General features: G+C 41.5%; 1 protein-coding gene across 6 annotated transcripts in view; it reads left to right on the top strand.

Annotated features, from left to right (window-relative positions):
- The window catches only part of LOC138761777 (nmrA-like family domain-containing protein 1), a 238,039-nt gene that overhangs the window by 114,822 nt on the left and 106,788 nt on the right, over window positions 1-16,429 (top strand). Inside the window, exon 1 of one of the 6 annotated variants that reach the window (XM_069934492.1) lies at window positions 6,156-6,814. The exons of the other annotated variants lie outside the window; for them this stretch is intronic. The gene's annotated coding sequence lies outside the window, so the exon portion shown is untranslated. Of the gene's footprint in view, window positions 1-6,155; window positions 6,815-16,429 lie in introns of those variants that run through there. 6 annotated transcript variants of the gene reach the window in all.

The following is a 16,429-nucleotide window of genomic DNA, read 5'->3' as shown; positions in this document are numbered from 1 at the left end:
AGAAACAGGCCCCTTCAGTCCTCTTGGTCTGAGCTGAAATTGTGAATTAGATAAAAAGTTAATAATAAATCATCTCCAATACATCAACCAATTGCTTGAAATCTGACAAAGGATTCCTGAAACATTAACTGTTTTTCTTTCCACATGTGTTGTCTGACCTTTACTGCATTGAGTATTGCATTTTCTGTTTTAGTTTTCACTGTACATCTGACACCCACCCACCACTTTACTAAGGGAAGTAAGTCCTTACTATTAATTTACCCATCATCATTTTTACACTGCTCAATATCTATTGTTACAAGATCAAACCAGCAACCACAAAGAAGGCATATCACACAGGGGTAAAGATGAACAATTACTTTATTAACAAAAATTCACCTTCAAACTTTAATTCAAAATCCCCCTCCTCTCCTTTTATAACAATGCCCACTGGTTACTATGCAAATTTCTATAACAGTGTAAAACTAATAAATTCCCTAGCCTAAATATAACATATGTAATTAAAGTCTAAGTTATATTTCCAACCAGTCCCCCAGAAAAACTTAGACACAAAACAAACACAAAACACACAAGACTCACAAATCTTCAATCTCAACCAAAGCAAAAATCATAAACAAAATTCAGTTTGTTTGGTAAACTGAAGTCAAAATATCTTTGAGAGAGAGAGCACAAGATTCGAAGTTGTCTTGTGTTGCTTGCAGAGAGAGAAACAACTGGCTTGGTCCGGATCCTTCTGGCTGCCTTCGGAATGTTCATCCCTTTTAAAATGCCCAACATTCTAAACTGTCTTCCAGATAATGACTCATGTTTTGGGCCTTCTTCCACTCCACAGCACCCCCAGTGGTGGTTTATCTTCCAAGTCCAGAAACTTTTAGATCATTTTCTGCACATGCCCAGTCCGTCTCCCACTCTCTCAGCAGTCCACCTTCACCTTGGCTCCTAAAGGCAAACTGTCACTTTTTAACATAAAACCACACAACACATAGGTCAATACACAACACAGAACTCTGTAATACTATCTCCTGTCTTTGTTCCAAAAAAATAATTGTAACCTATAGTGTCTTCATAAATTAAGATTTTTCAAACCTGGCAACATCCTTGTAAACCTCCACTGCCTGCTCCAATATAAACTAGAACTGTATGCAGTATCCAAAGTCTAGCCTAAAAACATCGTGAAAATTTGTACTATAGAATCCTAGTTGTTTCATAGTATTCCTTAACTAATAAAAGAAAGTAAGCCATATGCTTATTTAAAAATCCACCATAGCAACCCATACTGTTGGCTTTTAGGTTTTGTGTTTTTCTATTTCACCCCATTTTACAATATCACTTAATTCTTTGTACTTTCTCAAGTACATTCTCTAATGCTTTTTGCTCAGCTGACAAAACCCTCTATATCCTCCTGAATTCAAAAACATTCTCCCATTCTGTCAAATGCATTACTTTTTTTTGTATTACCTGTGATTTTCTTTAAGTCCTTGACATACAAATTTAAATTATTCACAGATATTTCAAAAAACAAGGGACTAAGAATGGAGACTTGTGGAACAGCTTTCCAGTCACAAAACAAAAGTCACCATTACACTCTCCTTCCTGCCACTGAATTAGTTTGGGAATCAATTTTTCACTCTCCTTTGGATCCCTTGAAACCATATCTTTTTGAGTATAGGGATCTTATTCAAAAGCCTTGCACACTGCATTAAATTCTACCATTTAAATCACAAGACTGACCCCAAATTTCCATTTGCTTATCACATCATTTCCCCAACCCACTCCTGTTCTGAACTATTTGTTCTGTGGCTTCCAACACTGTTCCAACAAAGCCCATTGTAATCTCTCCATATCTCCCGTCTAGCCATAGTGTCAAAGCTTAGGTCTTAATGTTGAATGCAACAATTTCAAATAAGCATGTTTTCCTGCTTACATAGGAATTAGTCAGTTCTAGTGTGGGGTTATTTGGCTGCAATATTAACCCAGTTTATCTCTCCCGACAAAAGTTGTCTGATCTGCTTGGCTTTTCCAGCATTCTCTTTTTGGTTTCAGCAACAGGCCTAGGTTGCATTCATAGCTTTAACATGCCTCTAATTTTCTCTCTAATCTTACTCATTATTCTATTAACCTACTACAAAAGCATTGAAATTACCTGGCCATCCTGACTTATCAGAGATATTCTCTTTATCCTATCTATTCATCTATCCCTTAGCCTCTGTGTAACTTAAAACTTTGAACATTTGCTCAGCTTTCCATTTTTGATGAAGGGGGTTCACACTGAAGAGTTAACATCTTTCCACAAATGCTGCCTGACCTTCTGAGTGTTTTTGTTATTTAAAATTTCATGTGTCTGCTGTTCCCTGATTTTCAATATTCATTTACAATTGACCCTGCTTCCTCTGCATCCACATGTGGGCTATCTTTTTGGTCACTAATTGTTTATCTTAGTTCGTGAAAATCTCTCAGTTATTTGCTTCAGCTGTATCATTCTTTCATCTACCACACCCCCTCCTTCCCGAGAAGCAAAAAGGACAGGATACCTCATCCTCAACACCACCGAACCAACCTCCGCATCTAACATATTATCCTCTGCAATTTCCACCACCTGCAACGTAATCCCACCACCAGACTCATCTCTCCTCCCTCTTTGCTTTCTGCAGGGACTGCTCTCTTGGGGACTCCAATATCCATTCATTCCTTCCCACTAATCACCCCCTCTGTATCTACCCCTGTGACAGCAAAAAATGCCATACTTAGATCCACATCTCCCTCACCATCATTCATGGCCTCAAATATTCCTTCCAAGTGAAGACTTTTTCACTTGCGAAACTGCAGGGGTCATTTACTGCATCCATTGCTCCTGATGTGGCCTCCTTTATGTCAGTGAGTCTAAACGCAGATTGGGAGATTGTTTTTTTGAGAACCTTTGCTCTGTCTACAGCAACAGCAAGGACTTCCCTGTGGCCAACCAATTTAATTCCACACACCATTCCCATGCCAAAATGTCTTTCCTTTCCTTTAAACCCTTCCCCCTAGTCTTTTTCCCTATCCCTCTCTTTCCTTTCAATCCTGTCCCTTCCTTCTCCTATCAAAGAACAACCCTCTCCCCATCACCTGAGCTTTTTTTCTCTTTTATCCTCCCACCTGTACCTACCTATGACCTCTTTACCTGATAGCCTGTGCTGCTTCAAATTGCCCTTTTCTCCTCTCCTTCCATCCCCACATTTTAATTCAGTGCCTGCCTGTTTTTTTGCTCTTACTTTGATCAAGGGTCAGGTGGCCCTTTTCTTCCTATAGATGTTTTTTGACCTGCTGAGGATCTGTTTTATTATATTGTAATGGCTCACCGGAGGCTTAATTGAACTGGCTTGGGAGGTTCCAAGTGATGTCATGACATTTGAATGTGATGACGTCATTTGGAACATGGGGGTTCTCAAAAGTTGCAGGTGACTGTTTGAGTAAATTACTTTTATTGAACTTTAACTCGACCATGTCTGATCATCTTCTCGTTCGTCATTTCATACTGTGACACAGTTGCTACGTTGGTGACTCTGATAGGCCCAAATGAATTTTGGACCCAACATGGACCCAACTCGGTGGTTTTGCTCAAACTACCTGTCTTTTGGACTACTTAACCTGAAATTTGGTTCAGTACAGTTCCATATTCGCAAAATAGAAGTGAACGCCCCTAAGTACTATCATGTGGTAAGGGCCCTGGACCAGGACACGGCTGGTCGAGTAGTGGATTTCTTTCGGGACCCAACAGCTCTCGGCAAGTATGAAGCCTTAAAAGCCCTCCTTTTCTGGATTTACGGTCTCTCACAACGTGATCAAGCTGAATGGCTCCTCCACATCTATGGCCTGGGGGACCGTGCCCCTTCGGAGTTAATGAACGACATGTTGGCAGACAGCCATAGGCTTTGCTTGGTCTTCAAGCAGTTGTTTTTAGAGCACATAATGGCTGACGAGGACTTGATAACCCTTGAACAGTGGCCGCTCATGCAGACATTCTGTGGCATGCGAAACAGCAAAGCGCAAGGCCAACAGAAATGAGTGCTGCATCACAGCTAAAGATGCATACTCCACGAGTGCTGTTGATGAGGCCGCATGTTTCCCCAGACAAGCATGACTCCATGACAGCCACCTGGTGTTTTTAACCATCAATGCTGGGGTTCTGGAACTTGCCTCTGCCTACCCCCTTGCACTTTTCAGGGAAGCACCATGGCCAGTTGTCGCTAATGGCTATAGTGGCTGGCCACCGTAACAGTCTACTCTATATCTGGGACGAACTCTCCCAGCGCAAATTTCTAGTTGACATGGGTGTGGAGCACGGGTTTGGTGCTCACAGTTTGATTAGTATGCACTGCACATGGACTATACCCTTGAAATTTGGCCACAATAAGTTCACATGGAAGTTCATTCTTTCTGGTGTGTCCCGGCCGTTGCTGGGTGCCGACTTCCTCAGAGCCCACTCATCGATGGTGGACTTAAAGGGTGCCAGTTGGCAAACACCACAACGTTCCAGACTTTTCACCTTGGAAAAGCCAAACTACCCACCCTGCACCTAGACGCCATGTAGTACTTGAACAATGAATTCGCCAAACTTCTTGTGGAGTTTCCGGACATTGTCACTCCCAAGTTCTCCACTGCCACGCCCAAACATGGTGTCATACACCACATCCTCACCCAAGGACCTCCTCTACACGCTCAAGCCCGACGCCTGACCCCTGACAAGCTGCGGCTTGCAAAACAAGAGTTCCACAAAATGGAGGAACTTGGAATCATAAATAGGTCTGATAGCCCATGGGCTTCCCCTCTCTATATGGTGCTCAAAGCCACAGGAAGCTGGTGACCTTGCAGGATTACAGGTGTCTCAACAACCCTACCACTGCAGACTGTTACCCTCTGCCCCATACACGGGACTTGACAGTTAATTTTTATGGGGCCAGAATATCTTCTAAAGTTGACTTGGTGCATGGTAAACTCGGAGGATGTGCCCAAGACTCCCATCATAACACCTTTTGGCCTCTTCGAATTTTTGAGAGTGCCTTTTGGACTAAAAAATGCTGCACAAACATTCCAGCGACTAATGGACACAGTGGGGTGTGGCATTGACTTCCTTTTCGTATGCTTGGATGACATATTCATCACCAACCACTCCTACAAAGAGCACCTGCAGCATCTGTGTTTACTCTGCCATCACCTACAGTAGTTCGGACTAACTGTGAAACCTGCCGAGTGCAAATTCAGACAGTCCTCTATCGAGTTCTTGGGACATCAGATCAGCAGCCAGGGTGCCTAGCAAAGTGGAAGCCATCCTCAAATTCACGAGGCCTGATATGATCAAAGGACTCCAGGAATTTGTTGGGATGGTCAATTTCTATCGCCACTTTCTGCTCTCTGAGCTCATGTCCAGTGATGCCAAAGAACTCGAGTGGACAAAGAAGATGATGGTAGCATTCTAGCAGACCAAAGATGTCCTAGCAAAGGCAACATTGCTGCTCCATCCACAGTAGGCAGAGTCTTGGAACAGTACACTAATGGACAATAGAAGACTAGCATTTTTCCACCCTGCAGAAACAGAATACAGCACATTCAATAGGGAACTGCTGACGCTGTACCTAGCGGTCAGACACTTCTGCTATTTTTTGGAAGGCAGGGACTTCACAGTTTTTACTGACCACAAACTGCTAATGTTCACCTTCATAAAGCATCAGATCCTTGGTCAGCCCGCCAGCAACGCCACCTATCTTATGTATCTGAGTTTTCAACCAGAATTAAACATATCTCCGGTAAGAGTAATGTGGTGGCTGACTCCCTGTCTCTCTCCTCTTTTCAAGCAGTACATGCCCTCTCTCCAGGTGTAGACTACATGGTGCTCACCAAAGCTCACCACCAGGATGACGAACTCCCGGCCTATAGAACTGCTGTCATGAGCCTGCAACTTGAGGATGTAGCCTTTGGGCTGCAAGGTACCACTGTCCTGTGCGACATTTCCACAGGTCAGCCTTGCCCTGTTGTCCCTGCTGCATGGAGACATTGCATTTGCAATGCCATTCACAGACTGTCCCAGCCCTCTATGCGAGTGACAGTCCACCTAATAGCCGACAAGTTTGTATGGCAAGGACTCAAAGAACAGGTCACATACAGGACAAAGACATGTACAGACTGCCAATCTGCAAAAAATGCAAAGGCACGTGAAGACGTCGCTTCAGCCTTTCCAGTTTCCACAACGCAGATTCAACCATGCGCATGTTGACATTGTCAGCCCACCTGCTTCTGGTGTCACGAGGGTCTAGGTACCTGTTAATGGTCATCGACAGATTCTCCAGGTGGACGGAGGTAGTTCCTATGACAGACTCATCAACCAATTCACGCGCCAGAGCTTTTATTTCTGCCTGGGTATCTTGGTTCGGCCGATCCACACACGTCACCTCTGATAGAGGCCAACAGTTTAGCTCCGCACTCTGGGTTAGGGTTAGGCAGCTGCTGGGAATGCAGCTCCACCTCACGAAAGCATACCACCTGCAGTCGAATGGCCTGGTAAAGTGGTTATATAAGCACATGAAGGCTGCATTGATGGCCCGTCTCCAGGGACCTGATTGGGTGGACGAGTTGCTCTGGATCCTCCTGGGAATAAGAATGGCACTCAAGGATGATCTCAACTCCTCATCAGCCGAGCTGGTTTATGGAGCCCCGCTGATTGTACTTGGGGAGTTCGTGCCCGCAGCACACGGATAGGAGGAGCCACTAACTGAAGTCTTTGGCAGACTACAGGACACTGGGGCAGGGGCAGGCTCAGAGGCACCTCCTGCTCTTTCAGGTGAGTACCATGAGAGCCGCATAGGGGTAGAATATGCGGTTTACAACGGGGTATTCTGGCCACCTGAAAGAGCCTTCTTATTACCCAGTAAAGAGTCCAGAATCATTTTGTGGTTGACAGCGCTGACTTCACTGTACCAGTTGCAGAAGTGCTATGGTTGGATGGGTTTTCTTGAGTTAAGGAGGGATAAAGTCATCTATTCCTGAGCTCTAGCCTGTAAAGCCAGAGACCTGTTAAAATACAGACACTCAAGTTCAAAGTTCAGATTTATTGTCAGACTACGGGAGCAGCGAGGAAAATTGTCCCCAGTTCCCATGTCAAGGCATGGAACAACAACCCCTGACCCAACGTCCTGCACCGGCCGCCCCTGCCCCGACGTCCCCCGCCGACTGCCCCGATGTCCCGAAGGGACAGGAGCTGGAGTGCGCTTCGAGGCGCCTCTCGTGCAGCTGTCCCGAAGGGACAGGAGCTGGAGTGCGCTTCGAGGCGCCTCTCGTGCAGCTGTCCCGAAGGGACAGGAGCTGGAGTGCGCTTCGAGGCGCCTCTCGTGCAGCTGTCCCTTTCAGGTGGACAGTGCAGCGTTTTCAGGGCTGCCACCTGAATGACCATTCCACAGGTCTGCATCCGCTTCTGCAGGCGCATTCTTGGTGGAGAATGCACCTGAAAGAGTCTAGAGACGGCCAGACATGGCTCACGTGGGGAGTTGCTTCAGGTGCCTGAGTCACTGCTGAACAGGTTAAGTCCGGTAGTAAGGAAGGCAAATGCAATATTAGCATTCATTTCAAGAGGACTACAATATAAAAGCAAAGGTCTAATGCTGAGGCTTTACAAGGCATTGATGAGACCACATTTGGAGTATTGCAAGCAGTTTTGGGCCCCATACCTGCTACTGTTGGACAGGTCTAGAAGAGGTTTATGAGAATAATCCTGGCAATGAGAAGGTTATCGTATGTGGAGCATTTTATGGCTCTGGGACTCAACTCACTGGAGTTTAGAAGGATGAAATATTTCACAGTGCTCAACAAAAATATATTTTCGTTAAAAATAAAGGCAGTAAGAGAGGGAAAAGTCCATCTTGGTTAACTAAGGAAGTAAAGGAAAATATAAAATGAAAAGCTCGTGTAGAAAGTAGCCAAGAGCAGTGGGAAATTGAAGGATTGGGAAAACTTTAAAAGGCAACAAAGGGCAACTAAACAGAAAATAAGGATTATGAAGGTAAATTAGCACAAAATATAAAAACAGATAGCAAAATAATTTCTTAAAATATTTTCCATGAGGAAATGGCCGAAGCATTGAACAAATATTTTGTGTCAGTCTTCACGGTGGAAGACACGTCCAGCATACCAAAGTCTGGTGATAGGGATGCGAAGGGAGTTGAGGGACTCAATAAATAATTGTTACAAAAGAAATAGTAATGAGAAAATAAATGGGACTGAAAGCGGACAAATCCCCTGATCCATCCCAGGGTACTGAAGGCAATGGCAGGAGTTATAGTCGATGCATTGGTAGTCATTTACCAAATTTTCTGGATTCTGGGCAGGTCCCTGCGGATTGGAAGACAGCAAATGTCGACAGGTAACTATCAGCCAGTTAGCTTAACGTCTGTAGTCGGGAAAATGCTTGAAGCTGTCATTAAGGATGAAATACCGAGACATAGAATGAAAGGATTCCATCAAGCAGATGGAGCATGGCTTCAAAAAGGGCAGTCTTGTTTGACAAACTTGCTGGAGTTCTTTGAGGATATAGTGGGTGTGGTAGATGGAGGGGAACAGATTGATGTATAGTTGGATTTAAAGAAGGCGTTTGATAAGGTGCTTCACAAGAGATATCAATAAGATACAGATGATTGGAGTTTGGAAAGTATATTAGCATGGATTGAGGATTGGTTAACTGACAGAGGGCAGAGAGTCAGGATAAATGGGTGTTTTTCTGATTGGCAGACAGTGGTAAGTGGGGTGCCAGAGGGGTCAGTGTTGGGCCTGCAGCTGTTCACCATTTAGATTGATGATTTGGAAGAGGGGACAAGAGTGTAGTGGAGCCAAGTTTGCAGATGATCCTAAATTGAGTGGAAAAGCAAATTGTACTGAGGATGTGGAGAGGCTGCAGAAGGATATAGTTAAGTTAGGTGAGTGAGCAAAGGACTGGCAGATGGAGTACAATGTTAGTAAATGCGAGGTTATCCATTTTGGTAAGAAAAATCGAAAAACAGACTATTATTTAAATGGTGAAAAACAAGCTTGCTGTAATGCAGAAGGATTTGGGAGTGCTTGTGCATGAATCACAAAAAGTTGGGTTGCAGGTACAACAGGTTATTAAGAAGGCAAATATATGGAACGCTGAATGGTGTTCAGTGAGAAAATGTTTCCAATAGTGGGAGGCTGTAGAACTAGAGGGCACAGTCTCAAATTAAAAGACGTACCTTTAGAACAGAGATGAGGGGAAATTTCTTCAATGAAAGGGTGGTAAGTCAATGGAATTCATCGCCATAGATGACTGTGGGTCATTAGGTATATTTAAAAACAGGTTAATTAGTTCTTGATTTTTTTTATTTTTTGCACTATGAACCATATTAACCAAAATACACACAAACATTTCCCTCTTGAATATACACAGTGTCATTTTCTCCCCTTCCCCCCCCTTCCCTCCCTCCTTCCCACCCCCCCTCCCCACCCACTAAACGTTCAACATATACAATACATTAAACCCATTAAACAATGTCATCACACAATGAAAATAAACAAGAAAATTGAGTCATATACTTTTACACACTGGGTCAGTTCATTTCGTCGTCTTCTCATTCTGTCATTATAGGTGGTGGAGGTCCGCGGTAGGCCCTCTCTGTTGTGTTCCATGTATGGATCCCAAATTTGTTTGAATACTCTGACATTATTTCTTAAATTATATGTTATATTTTCCAATGGAATACATTTATTCATTTCTATGTACCAGTGCTGTACTCACAGGCTCTCTTCTGATTTCCAGGTTGACATTATACATTTTTTTGCTACAGCTAAGGCTATCATAATAAATCTTTTTTGTGCTTCATCCAAATCGAGGCCTAGTAATTAGTTCTTGATTAATAAGGATGTTAAAGTTTATAGGGAGAAGGCAGGAGAATTGGGTCGAGAGGCAAAATACATCAGCCATGATATGAATGGCTGAACAGATTCAATAAGATGGCCTTATTCTGCTCCTGTCTTGCAGTCCTAATGGCCAAGCCTTTCATGATTTTATAAGCTTCCATAAGGTCGACCCTCAGCCTTCTACACTATATAGAATAAAGATGCAGCCTACCTACTGGCATTTCACCCAGTAATTAACTACCGATCTACTCGTTAACTAGCCAGTGTGAACACTCATGAACCGGCACGCAGGCATCAGATCACCCCGGGGATAAACCGCCTAGGGAGGGTATATCATTGCGCATTCGTTTTGAATTGGTGTACCAGTTAGCCCAGAGTTAAAGAGACAGAGGATATGTAGGATGTTACTGTTGGAGGATATGTGCCCCTTTGCTCTGGGATGCCGGGTGATGAGTGTTACAGGGCACAGAGAACTGGTTAACATTGGTCTAGTGTGAACAGCAAAAACGCTATTTTGAATCAGTTCATTGAATGCCGATTTACCAGTTAGCCAATGTGAAAGGGGCTTATAACTCGAGCTCTCTAGTCTAATACATGATGATACTTTTTTTTCCTTTTTCTTCTGTTCCTAACTTTTCTTTCCTCCCACCTTTCTAGTGGTTTCTCTTTCTACCTGCTTTGCTGCTTCTCACAACTCTTGTTCTATATCCTATCATCTCTAGGAAATCGTCTGGCTTATTTTCCCCCTTTATATTTTTAATAACACCTTCTTCCCTTTAGTCTTGATAAAGGGTCCACATCTGAAATATTCTCTGCATGGATACTGTCCCAACCTTCTGAATTTGTTCAAAATTCCAGCATCTACACTCTTTGCGTTTCTCTCTGGTTGATAATCGGCATGGTTTTGGTGGGCTAAAAGGCCTCTAACCATCCTGTATGAATTTATGACTATCTCTTTGGGGCTATATTGTTTGGTAAGCTTTATAAAAGTCTTCTGTGTGTTTAACAACAAGACTTCTCTTAAGTAGTTTAAAATCACATAAGTTCAAGTGATTTCTCACAACTGTTGTGAGAGGCTGCATAGCTATGCTGAATCACAAAGAGCAACTGTAGAATCTTGCAGCAAATGCCTTGTGAGGAAATCTGTAATTGCTGTCAGTTTGACCAAACCATCATAATGATAATGAAAATTCATGGTCATACATGAAAGTACAATATACAGATGAAATGAAATTTTTGCTTGCTGCAGCTACACAAACAATAGTACAACTTAAATGAACACTACATCACAAGAGAAAAAAAATAACAGAATAAATAGTTGCAGTGTAACAGAAAATTGCTGTTTCAACACCAGTGGTTCCCAATCTTTTTCTTTCCACTCACATACCACTTTAAGTATTCCCTATTCCATAGGTGCTCTGTGATTAATAAGGGATTGCTTAAAGTGTTATATGGGTGGAAAGGAAAAAGGTTGAAAATCACTGTTTTAATCGTACCTAATAGACTCGTTATGTGTATGGTTTCATAACTCCAAAAGAAATGGGCCAATGACAATTTTTCTCAAGCAAAATATTTCCGTAACAATTGGGTTTAGAGCAGTGGTTCTCAGCTTTCCTTCCTCACTCACAAACCACCTGAAGCAAACCCTTACTAATCACAGCACCGATGACATAGGGATTATTTAAAGTGGTATATAAGTGGAAAGAAAAAGATTGAGAACCACAAGTATAGACAGATCTCTGGTGGTCTTGGAGTAGTTAGGATGTGGGTTATTTTATCCATTACTTCTACAAAATCTGGTCTGTTTACTGAGTACTTTGTTTTTATCCACATTTGGGAAGAAATTATTGCTAGCTTGTTAATTTAATGGATGACTCATCACCATCAATAAGTTGTTAAAACAAATAGGGAAAGAAGTCATCGATGCACTAAGCATCATTGTGCAAAATGACCTAGATTAAAGTATTGTGGATTCAAAAGACTGGAGACACTAGGCACTGCAGATGCTGCAATTTGGGATAAAAACTGATCTGGAACAAACTGCTGGAGGACCTTAATGGGGCAGGCAGCATCTGTGTCGAGAAAGTGCTTGTCAAGACCTTGCATCAGGACTCTTTCCCTCCACGGATGCTGCCTGACCCACTGAGTTCCTCCATCAGTTTTGCATTTGGATTTAGAATTTGCAAAAAGAACCAAGAAGAAACCATATAATTTGGTTTACGTTAGTTATAGGCAAATTACTAGTAATTATATCAAAGATCTTCACCCTACTGCAGATATTTCTTTTGTTCCCTCTAACTCTTCTTGCTGCCATAATTTAAAAGGATTTTTGTCTTCCTGTTGTTTGTTGTTCTGATTAGAAGGCATCTACCTGAAAAGTTACTTTTTTTTCTCTTTTCCCAAATGTTTACTGACCTTGCAAATATTTCCAATATTTTCTGGTTTTATTTCAGGAATATAGTGACTGTACGTTTACAAGTTTCCATTGACCATACTTTACTTTAATTTGTGATGGATATATCTTAGGCTTAAGTAGTTCAGAAGACCTGAACTTGATGACTGAACTGGCTTAGTGAATGTGGGTGGTCAGTGGATTTTGTTGATATTTTTCGAGTCATTTTACAACATTATGAACAAGAGATTTATATGAGAATAAAAGCATATAGCACTTGTGATGTGAATTAGTAATTTGCATGGAGCTAGGAGAGAATATGAATAAAGTGATTGTTCTCTTAGTGGTGGGATGTGGTAAGTAATGCTCTCTGGGGATATGTAGTGCAGACATAGCTTTTCACCAAATGATAAATAATTTTAATGAAGGATTAGGGAGATGTATATCCAAATTGTGGATATTACTTTGTTAGACGTGGTAAATTATTTGTATGTGCACAGGAAAGAAAGGAACTTGTATTTATATTTCACTTTCCGTTACATGCCAAAGCAATTTGCATTCAGTAGTGCACGTTGAAGTATCGTCAGAATCAGAATCAGGTTTATTGTCATGAACATGTCACGAAATGTATTGTTTTGCAGCAGCAGTTTTATGCATTACAGATGCAAAAATGGCTATAAATTGCATTTCCATAATTTAAAAATAAATAAATTAGTGCAAGAGAAATGGAAAAAAAATGAGGTAGTGTCTGGTTCATTGTCCATTCAGAAATCTAATGGTGGAGGAGAAGAAGCTGTTTTGGTAATTTTGGGTGTTCATCCTCAGGTTCCTGTACCTCCTTCCTGATGGTAGCAGTGAGAAGAGGGTATGAGAGACCAGTGGTTCTCAACCTTTTTCTTTCCACTCGCATAACAGTTTAAGTAATCCCTGTGCCATAAGTTCTCTGTGATTAGTAAAGGATTGCTTAAGGTGGTATGTGAGTGGAAACGGAAGGTTGAGAATCACTGCTCCAGACCCAATTGTTACAGAAATATTTTGCTTGAGAAAAATTGTCATTGGCCCATTTCCTTTGGAGTTATAAAACTGTGCACATAACGAGTCAGTTAGGGACAATTAAAACAGTGGTTTTCAACCTTTTTCTTTCCACCCACATACTACCTTAAGCAATCCTTTACTAATCACAGGGCACCTATGGCATAGGGAATACACAAAGTGATATGTGAGTGGAAAGAAAAAGGTTGAGAACCACTGTGATAGATGCTGCTTTCTTGAGACACCACCTCTTAAAGATGTCTTTAATGGTGAAGACTAATGCCCATGATGGCACTGGCAGAGTTCACAAACCTCTGTAGCCTTTTCCTGTCCTTTGATTTGGCACTTCCATACCAGACTGAGGCAACCAGTCAGAATGCTCTCCACGGTACACCTGTAGAAATTTGCAAGAGTCTTTGGTGACCAAATCTACTCAAGTTTGTAATGAAATATAGCTGCTGGCAAGCCTTCTTCATGATTGCATCGACATGAGATGTTGACACCCAGTAATTTGAAGTTCTTTACCCTCTCCACAGTTGTCCCTTTGATGAGAATGATTTATGTCCTCCCATTTTCCCTTAACTGAAGTCCACAATCAATTCCTGAGCTTTGCCTATGTTGAGTGCAAGGTTGTTCTTGTGACACCACTCAACTTGCTGATCTATCTCATTTCTGTATGCTTCTTCATTGCCATATATAATTCTGCCAACAACTGTGGTGATATTGGCAAATTCAAGGATGTTTTTGAATTGTGCCTCGCCACACAGACATGGCTACAGAGAGAGTAGAGCAGTGGGCTGAGCTCACATCCTTGATGTGTGCCTGTGTTGATTTTCAGTGAGGAGGAGAGATTGTTACCAATCCACACTGACTGGTCTTCTGATGAGGTGCACAGGCCCAGTTTCTGCAGATTGCTGACCAGTACTGAAGAATGATGGTGTTGAAAGCTGAGCAGCCTGATGTTTGTGTGGCTGTAGACTAGGTGATCCAGGGCTGAATGAGATTGCATTTGCTGTGGAATGGTTGTGGTAGGCAAATTGCAGTGGGTCCAGGTTAGGACTCCCTTGGACTTTGGTTTGAGTTCATTCTGGCTATGATCAACCTCTTAATCATGAGTGCCTCTGGGTGATAATCATTGAGGCAGCTCACTCTCTTCTTCTTAATGCCCTATTGAAGCAGGTGGGAACATAGGAAACATGACAGCCAATGGCAAATCCATGTAGCAATAATAATGTGTTGGTGATGTAGATTCAGGGAAAAATATTATTCATGTCAATAAGTATATATCTGCTGGCCAGCTTTTATTTTTTACATTTATAAGGGAGTTTACAGGACCTTGATTTAAAAAAAAATATCTGAAAGGCAGTGCAGTACTGAAAAATTACACTGGATTTTTAAGTTCAAATTTCTAGAGTGGACGAGAACTAAAAACTTCTGATTCAGAAACAAAGGGGGACCCAATTAAAATTAGGCTGCACCTGGAATGAGCTTTACAAAGAAATGCGAACAGACCAAGTTGGGGAACTATACAATAGTTGGTGAAATTTAATATGGGGAAGTATGAAATTGTCACTTTGGAAATGAGAGTGCTGAGGCAATGTTTCAGTTGTCAAAAACTTTGATCAGACATAATCTGCAATAAGGCTTTATTTTTTGACCAAGACTCAGGAAAGATGTTTTTGCCTTTGGGGAGATAGAGCCCAGATTTAACATAATGGTAGCAGGTCTAAAATATGAAGGAAGGTTGCATAATTCTGTATTCCTTTGAATTTAGCAGGTCAAGGAATTATATAATCATGTTATTTAAAATGTAATAGAAATTTGAGTGGGCAGTCACAGATGAACCTTCTGATGAGGAAATGCAGAACAAAGGAACACAATTTTTAAATTATATTCAACCATGTGGAGTTAACTGAGTGGCAGAAAACGGATTCAATTATGCTTTGAACTGAGGGGGGGGGGGGAATCATTCAGTCACCTTGTATTTATGTCTGAAAGTGATACATGTCTTTTAGCATTGTCTTTTGAATGTCTGTAAGGCTCTAAATTGTTAAGTCTGGAGATGTTCATGAAGCTATCTCATTTCACCATTCACCACTGAATGTGTTATGATTGTCGAACTTTGTTCTGGTTTTATCTGATAATCTACCCAGGAAAATTCATGTTTATGAAAGTACAAATAAGTATTTATCTTTATCTTTGCTATATAATGTACACTGTCCTGCTGAGTTTCTCCAGCACTGTTTTTACTTCGATCATGGTGTCTGCAGACTTTCATGTTTTACTTAATGAAAGTACAGTAAAAATAGCATCTTTTGACAAAAATGTGAATGAGATGGCAATTAACCTGGTACTTGATCAATGATGTTAAAATGGCTAAACAATTCATAAATGAGCATTAGTCCCTTGTTTCTTCAGCTGTGTGTTGGGATTTAATCTAATAATAAAAATACTAGTTAGTGATCAACTAAGTAGTGTTATTATTGATTGCAGCTGTGGATTATTGTTTAATTTTAATGCAATCAATACTAATTGAGTTTTAAAAAGCCACATCCATCTGGCGCACTTAGGAAAGAATGTAATGGTTCAGATTACCTGCATCATCAATACTGTGTGTGCATAATCATACTTTCTTGCCAAAAGTCAATATTTAATGAAGTTATTAGTTGCAAAGAATGAATCCTGATGAGACCATTAGAAGAGTGGAGAAATTGTGTACCTTGAATGACACTCAATAGAAATCTAGTTAGTCAGAGTGCGTGTGTCTCTGTGCATGTGTGTGTGTAAATGTACGTGTACAGACAAGACATTCCTATCTTCCCCATTTCACTTAACTAATTGTCTTCCTAAAAATGTTGATGCCTAACTAGGAAGAAACACAAAAGCTACAGATGCTGGAATTTTGAGCATCTGAAATGCTGAAGGAACTCAGCTGGTCAGGCAGCATCCACGGGTAGAAATGATCAGACAATGTTTTGGTTTGGGACCCTTTATCAAGACCAAAGATATGCGTGTCATATTACATATATAAAAGGAGAAAGAAGCTGGGGATGAGCCTGGAAGAGATAGGACTGAAGTGGAGAGAGAGAAAAGGGAAAAACCATTAAG

This window comes from Narcine bancroftii, chromosome 4, assembly GCF_036971445.1.
Source record: "Narcine bancroftii isolate sNarBan1 chromosome 4, sNarBan1.hap1, whole genome shotgun sequence".
In the NCBI taxonomy this organism is placed as follows: domain Eukaryota; kingdom Metazoa; phylum Chordata; class Chondrichthyes; order Torpediniformes; family Narcinidae; genus Narcine; species Narcine bancroftii.
The sequence above is the reverse complement of the archived record's forward strand: the minus strand, read 5'-3'. Positions and strand labels throughout refer to the sequence as shown.